The 7,604-nt window shown below is 51.4% G+C and overlaps 1 long non-coding RNA gene across 2 annotated transcripts; it reads left to right on the forward strand.

Annotated features, from left to right (window-relative positions):
* The first annotated feature begins 719 nt into the window (after nt 1-719).
* Nucleotides 720-3,143, forward strand: LOC109380045 (uncharacterized). Of its 2 annotated transcripts, none has more exons than XR_002123359.1 (4): nt 720-1,175; nt 1,814-1,949; nt 2,159-2,261; nt 2,475-3,143. It is a non-coding gene; the product is annotated as an uncharacterized LOC109380045 (long non-coding RNA). The 2 variants fall into 2 exon arrangements; XR_002123358.1 differs by having other exon boundaries at nt 2,162-2,261.
* The last annotated feature ends 4,461 nt before the right edge of the window (nt 3,144-7,604 follow it).

Raw genomic sequence — 7,604 nt, forward strand, 5'->3', positions numbered from 1 at the left:
CGCACAAGTCCCTGGCTTCATTATTTATAAGGGAAAGGTCAGGAGGAGCCAGAGAACCAAGCGCATACAATGTAGTAGCAGACGGAAGGTTATAGAGCTTTTCAATCATATACTTTCAAGTGAAAAAAATCACTTTTTGTTCTTCTGAAAAGTTAAAAAAATGACACATAAGCAAAACAAGAACACAGCCCACCAAAATATTAGTCAGGTTGAGCTCTAGGTGGATGGAATGGGTAACGGTGTGTGTGAGTGGGTGTGACAGTGTGTGTGTGTGTGCACGCGCGCGCATGTGTGTGCATGTGTGCATGTGTGTGCGTGTATGTGTGCATGTGTGTGTGTGCATGTGTGTGTGCATGTGCGTGTGTGTGTGTGATTTGGTGGAGGCGTGCTGCTACCTACAGTTTGTGATGAAAGGAAATAAGGGGAGAAGAAATTAAGAAGCATTTCTGAAAGGTTTAAAATGCACCAGAAAAGGGCTTGAGTTATTCTGAAATTAATTTTAGTTACAGGAACCGTCATTTAGTTTTGTTCACGATGCGTTTGCTGTAAGAATCAGGGCGTTGGAAACCTCCCGCTTGTCCTGACTTGGGTTCCGTCTTCTAAGCCGCGCTGCTGCATGGTGTTTCCCTGTGGGCTGAGCGCTCGGGGGCCCGAGGCCCAGCAAAGGCCAGCTCCACCCCGTTCCACAGAGATGCCTTAGAGTCAGACCAGGGCGGGCAAAGGACGGTCTGCGGGGAGCTGGCACCTGTTTCTGTGAATAAAGTTTTACCAGAACAGAGTCACATCCACGGGTGCATTTGGTGGTGCTCCCACCACTGCAGTAGAGCTGAGTCCTTGCAACACAGACCATCTGGCAAGCCAAGCCTACAACCTCCATTACTCAGGCCTTTCCAGAACTGTCTGCCAGAGCAAGACCATCGAGCCAGGACTTGCCAAGGAAGTGGGTAAGAGTGACCTGCCACCTCCAGCCGATTGTCAGATGCGTAGTAGAGGCCGGAGGCTGGGGTGGGCCACAAGTGCCAGCACCTGGGAAGACCGTCCCGGGGACTGAGGGGCTGCAGAGCTGTCCCCTGGAGCCTGTGGGGCTTGAGGAACAAGGCCTGAACAAGCTGAAGGAAAGAGGTCGGATGTGGTTCCAGGACACAGCTGTGCTGAGACAGGGCTGGGGCCCAGTGGTGAGTGTTCCCGTGGTGGAGCTGCTGTGGGAGGGAGAGGGAGGGAGGGAGAGAGAGAAAGGGAGAGAGAGAGGGGGAGAGAGAGGGGGAGAGAGAGGGGGAGAGAGAGAGCAAGCTGGAGCCCAGGCTGTCTTTCCATTATGCGATGCCACCTGGGGCGTGAGGACAGGTGAGCCCTGCTGCGAGTCAGGGGCTGAAGGAAGAGTGGAACCCACCTGCCAGATGGACGCCCTCACCTCACGTGGGGCCGTGGTGGTGGGCTTTCGTGGCCTCTCTGCCAGGGGCACCTACACCAGCTTAGGAGGGGCTCTGGGAATGAGTGCCCTCCCCACTCCACCGCCCCCTCTAACCCTAGAGGTCAGAGGCTGCGGTGAAAGGGCCTGAGGGGTAGGTGGTGGGACGCACAGTGGACAAGAAGCCCACCCCGTCCACGTTCCACCACCTGCCTCGCGTGGGCCTGAGCGGGGGGTGGGGCGGGGGCGGGCGAGGGCGCTTTATCTTTCAGGGAGGTGCAGGGCTTTGAGCATTCTCGGCATGGGGATGTTTGATGGCCGAAATGGGCTCTTTTCTGACTGGAAGGGATGGAGGACTTTCATTATCTGGGAGTCATAGGATCTGGCCTGGTCTTTGTCCAACAGACAGAGGGCAACTGGCCTCACAGAGCCCATGTGGACCAGCAGAGAAAGAAGGAAGAATGCTGTGATCCTCGCGGGGGAAAAAGGAGTCAGTGTCAGAGCAGGGAGAAATGGTGGCCAGCGGGGGGACATCACGGGGGTGAGTCACAGGGAGTGGTGGGGACAAGGGGTCCTGAGCCCAGAAGGCTCTCTGGAGAAGCAGCCTGACTCACCTGTAGCTACTGATGCTTCATGGGATTTGAAGCACAAATGTGAAAAGGTGCTAAAATTTAATGAGTCCAGAAATACGAATTTTTATGCAAAATATATATTCAGCATTATATTCCTGTCTTGTTATTTTTTTCAAAGCAGTTCACAGCCAACACAGAGAATCAAACTCATCCGTCGATTAGATGTTGCTGAGTTCCTTGAAATGAAATCCAATCAGCACCAATATGCACATTTTATGCATGTATGTTCAGTTCCTTCTACTCTTTCTTCATCTTTTTTATACTAACATTTTGTATAACATAGACACTCTGCTTCTGATTTTAGCAACAACCTCAATCAAAAAGATCTTAAAAGCTTATATAAAAAATAAGAAAAAGAAAAGTAAAATATCAGCACTGTGCACATTTTCTTCTTGCCCTCATTTGAGTCTTACTTGTCCAAATTTAAAACACAGGTATTTTCATGGCATCGACCTAAGACCCCAACATGCTTCCCCTGTGACTCAGGGAGACGTCTGCACAGTAGCCTTCCGCCTGACCTCCCCATGGAAGCACACTCAGTGGGCTCACTGCAACATGATTTTGTTCAAGCAACATTTTCTTCCTGTGGACTGTGGACTCTATCACTGGCTGTTCTAAACACAGTAAAACTAGCCACCCATGAAATTCACCTGCGTGAACGTGCTCGTTATGGAGACATTAAAATAAAGGCAGCGTCTGCTGGAATTTCAGTGATATCAACACTGTGTATATTATAAGGAAATACGCCTTGTCGAAAGAACAAGTATTAGCTGAAAGTAAAGCCCAATTCGAATGCAAAGCTGAGACAGGCGCTAAACGTAAGCTGAACTTGATTTTCTCTGGGTCTGTTCATTTTCAAGTGATGGAAGCCAAATTGCAAATTCATTTGTTCTTTGTGAATTCATATTCTGTCCTTTAATTGCCTATTAATATGTTTCCGGGATGAGTCACAGTGTTTGGGGGTCCCTGAGACAGCCCCAGTCTGTCTGCACTGCCCTGGGCCGAGGTGAGGAGCGGACACCTTGGCCCCTTCCATTTCATACTGCGAATGGGTAACCTTTGCACTGTGATACACGGAAATAAAAAGATGGCTGTTGACAGTGCTTTCATGTCACACTTTCTGTTTGATGTCTGGCTGGAACCCAAGCTTGCAGTGTTCCTCAGAAGACCCAGCTTCTGGGCTCCCCGGACATCTGAGCAGCACACGAGGAGCTCCACCTGTACCCTCACACCTCCTGCACCCCTACTAGGGGCAGACGCTCTCCCTCGGCAACCTCCCTTTTCAGAAGTAGAGGTGCAGGGACAGGGAGCACCACTGTCCCCCAGAGCCTCCCCAGAGTATCTGCAACGTGGCTCGTCTGCTACACAACACGGTTAGGACAGGTTGCTCCCCTCCAACATGGAAAAACAGGCAGCACTCACAGGCATGCCCTCCTAGAGGACTAAGAAGCAGTGTATGGGGGGGGGGCAAGTGCTACCCAAAACAGGAAAGGACGCCGGCGTGCCACACTTTCGTTTTGTCCGTGGCAATCCACATTGGCCCCTTGGAGAGATGGGAGTTTAACCTGATACACTGTGGCAGCCTCAGGAGAAAGGAGAGAGGGCTGCTTTTTAAAGTGGATGTGCCGTTTATGACACGGTTTATAAAACATCCACTGACAATGGGGTTTCTCTCACTCAGCAGAGTATTTTCCAGGCTCCCCCACGTTGTAGCAGGTGTCAGAGTTTCATTCCTTCTATGACTGCATGACCGTCCACTGTGTGTGCACATGACCCTGTTTATCCTGGCATCAGCCGGCGGGCATGGGGTCGCTTCTACTTTCCGGCTGTTGGGAACCGTGCTGCCGTCAGGCGCTGTGTGGACACACGTTTTCAATGCTCTCAGGCATTCACTCAGGAGTAAACCTGCCAGGTCACATGGTGGCTCCGTTTTACATTCTGAGGCACGGCCAGACTGCTCTGCACAGCTTTAAAGCCTCATCTGCCACGTCTGAGGGTTCAGGTTCTCCAGGGCCTTGCCAGCACACGGTCAGCGGCGGCTTTCTCACGTTGGTCATCCTACTCTGCGTGAACTCATACCTCACTGTGGTTTTGTCTTGCATTTTTCTATGAGTAACAATGAATATCTTTATGTGATTATTGATATTTGTATATCTTTGATGCACAAAATTCGATTTAGCGTTTTGTCCTTATTTTTAGAACAATTTTAGATTTACAGAAAAATTGCAATGACGCAAGCCCCCTGGACCTCACACCCAGGGTCCCCGATTAGTCACGTGACATTCGCGTGCCACCTCCAGCTGCTGGGGGCCTCAGGAGCCCCTGACCTATGACCACATCACCCAGTCTCTGCCTCTGTCTTCACATGGCCTCTCCTCTGTGTGCCAAATTTCCCTCTGCCTGTTGTGTATAAGGACACTTGTCATTATAAGAGTGAGGGCCTGCCCAGGTGACCTAGGCTTACCTCATCTCAGGGTCCTTACCTGGATTACGCCTTCAAAGACCCCTTTTCCACGTGAGGTCACGTTCACAGGTTCCAGGGCTTAGGGTGTGGACGTATCCTCTTTGGGAACCACCGTTCAACCCACTACAGCGACCTATCTAGTTATGGGCAGAGTAACAATCTCTAAACCTTGCACGTTCCAACTCCATTGATGTGGAAGGGGCAGGGTAAGGAAGAGGCGACCGTCCGTGGGAAGCTGGGAGAGCCAGGCATAGGAAATAGTGGGGTCGGCACACCCCGCCTTATGTTCACACTGGAAGCGACTAGTCGGGTCAGGACTAAAGCTCGGGCCACCCCGACACACACACCCACACACTCAGTGTCACATCACGTGGTCGCAGTCCAATCAAATTTACCTGCGTGGCCTGAGAGTAGGGTCTCAGCCTCTGCTGTTCCAAATTATTGTCCTTTTAGCCTGAAGTGCTTTTTAATCATTTGTTAGGAAATGGCTGTTGAATAACTGAAGTCTATAAATAGAACTGTACAAAATATGTCCAATCCAACAAATTGCCTACTTTAGAAGTGTGCACATATAGTACTGCAAATTCACACTCACACTCACACACACACATGCACACTCATACACACACGCACTCATACACGCACACTCATACTCACACGCACATGCACTCACACACGCACACACACTTACACACACGTACTCACACACACGCACACTCATACACACACACTCACACGCACACATACGCACACATTCGCACACATTCTACAGCACGCCTGTTATGTGGACATTTCATAAACCCATAAAGCCACAATATGTGTACTTCTACTGTGTCTGGTTTTCTTCTTTGTGAAAGTGCTTTTAGTTGCCCTAAGAGAGCGCTTCCCCTTTGGAGTGGGAACACCAAAGGGACAGCGCATCAGACGAGAGCCTGAGAGGCGGGAACACAGTGAGGCTGAGGGTGAGGCTGTGCCTTGTCTGCTCTACAAAACGTGTCCAAGAAATGCCTTTGTGGACTCCACCCCCTTTCCTTGAGCTGGGAGAATGTGGTGTTTGGTTAATTCCCCCTGAGATGTTCGATCAGTAAAAGTGGAATAAAGCCCAGGCCAATGACCCCAGAGCTCTGGGGTCAGCGCCCCCTGTCATTCTCTATAAAGAGAAAGACCCCAGTAATCCATCCTGCACCCCATGTCAGGCCAAAGTGACTGACTTCTTCAAATGAGAATATTGTCAGCTGCTTTATCTTGCTCATTCATTTTAGTTTCATTAGATCCTTTGTTTCTTTGATGTTCAGAATATTACACCATTTGGCTCTAAAATCTGCATTAGAAGAGCATTAATTAAAGACAGGCACATTGCAGTGGAGACAGTGTTAAAATTATGCTTGAAGGTACAATGTAATTAATTTTGTACAAGAGATACATAACAGAGAGAGAATGAAACTGGAGGACATAACACCACAGCCCACCAAATGATAATGAGAAACAATCGTAGATTAGACAAAATATAATAAGACACATGGAGCAATTAGGCTTCAAGGCGGGGGAATTCAAACAAAGGGGTCACCTGCTAAGTGCTCCTGAGAATTAAACAGACAACACACACCTCATGCGGAGCTGTGTGCTCCTTCGGACAGGACGCCTGTGTCAGGTGTCTGCCCCTCAGGATGAAGACGATTATAATGCAAATTTCCTGAGAGCTCAGACAATGGAGTTGAGAAAATGACGAGGCAATCCTGTTTAATGAAAGTGGAAGAAACAGATAATGAACTATGATAAAGTCCGTCTGCCTTTGAAGCCGGGCCAGAGCTGCCGTCATGCACCAGGCTCAGGGCCCGGGAAAGCCACCTTATAAGGAAGGTCTTTGGGCCAACCTGACCTCGGAGGTCCAGCAAGAGTTCGCTGGGACTCGCTGCATCTGGAGGACGCTGCGACGGAAACCTTCTCTCTCATGTTCCTCTAACCCTTCCTTCTACACAGCCAAATGGAAAAAGAGAAAACTTTTGATGTTTCTAGCAACGCGGAGCCCCCAGGCGAACACACGGCACTCCTTGGGCTAATGTCTTCCATGCTCTTAGCACTGAGTGAAAACCCGAGTGCAGGGCACACAGCCCCCGGCCGTCGGGAAGGTCAGCTCAGGGTGGGTGACGCGGAAAGGCAGGCGGCTCAGAGGCACCTTGGAGGACGTATGATGAGAAAATCTCAGGGCTCTGAGGGAGCCTGGAAAGGGTGCCTGACGCACTCGGGTGGGTGGAGGGCCGGCAGGGAGAGCTCTGTGAAGGAGGGACGTGGAATCCACGACCTGAAAGCCGGCAGATCCAGGTGGAAGGAGGTGTGGGGAGAAGGGAGGGCGGACAGGGCGGGAGGAAGGGCCCGTGCGAAGGCGCAGAGGCGGGGGGCCATGGAGGGTGGGGAGGCTGTGGTGACGGACGGCTCGGGGGTCAGCAGGACCCACAGCACTCAGGGCCGTGGTGGCACCGACCACATGGGACTTGGTCCTGAAGGTGAAGGACAACTGGTGAAATACCGGAGCGAGCGGATCAGTGTGGGGACGAGGGCCAGCCATCTCCTCCTGTCTGCCCTGGATCCAAAGAGCAAACTCCTCAGGGCTGCGTTGGCCGCGCTTGTGTCCGCAAGCCGATCAAAGGGCGCCTCCCGTTCACGGGGTCCCGGGGGATGATGGGGCGCTCTTCCTAGACACCCCCAGCTGCAAAGCGGCCACTTGTATGGCCTACCTTTCTCTCCATCTGAGTGTCCCTCTGGCAGTCCTGTGAGGTCTGCCCCTGAGCCTCGGGGCCGGAGCAGAGACCCCATCTCTAGTCAAGGACGAACTCCCGGCTCTTGGCCTCCTCGCCACCAGTGCCTGCTTCCTGTTGACCTTGGCTGAGAGGACTTCTCTCGCTTGGCCTTTCCTGCCGGCCCCGCCTGACGAGCGGGAGTGTTAGCCTGATGCCCTGGGATCTTAGCGAGTGTCCTTCCCAGAGTCAGTTCAAGCCCCTGTAGGCTCCCAACAGCCGTATTAACTAGAAATGTATGAAGTGTTTTCCTTTGACGGTAATCTGTCAAAGCAGAAGATTCATGATAAACAATGATGGAAGTG

This window comes from Hipposideros armiger, unplaced genomic scaffold (assembly GCF_001890085.2).
Source record: "Hipposideros armiger isolate ML-2016 unplaced genomic scaffold, ASM189008v1 scaffold_32, whole genome shotgun sequence".
Lineage (NCBI taxonomy): Eukaryota > Metazoa > Chordata > Mammalia > Chiroptera > Hipposideridae > Hipposideros > Hipposideros armiger.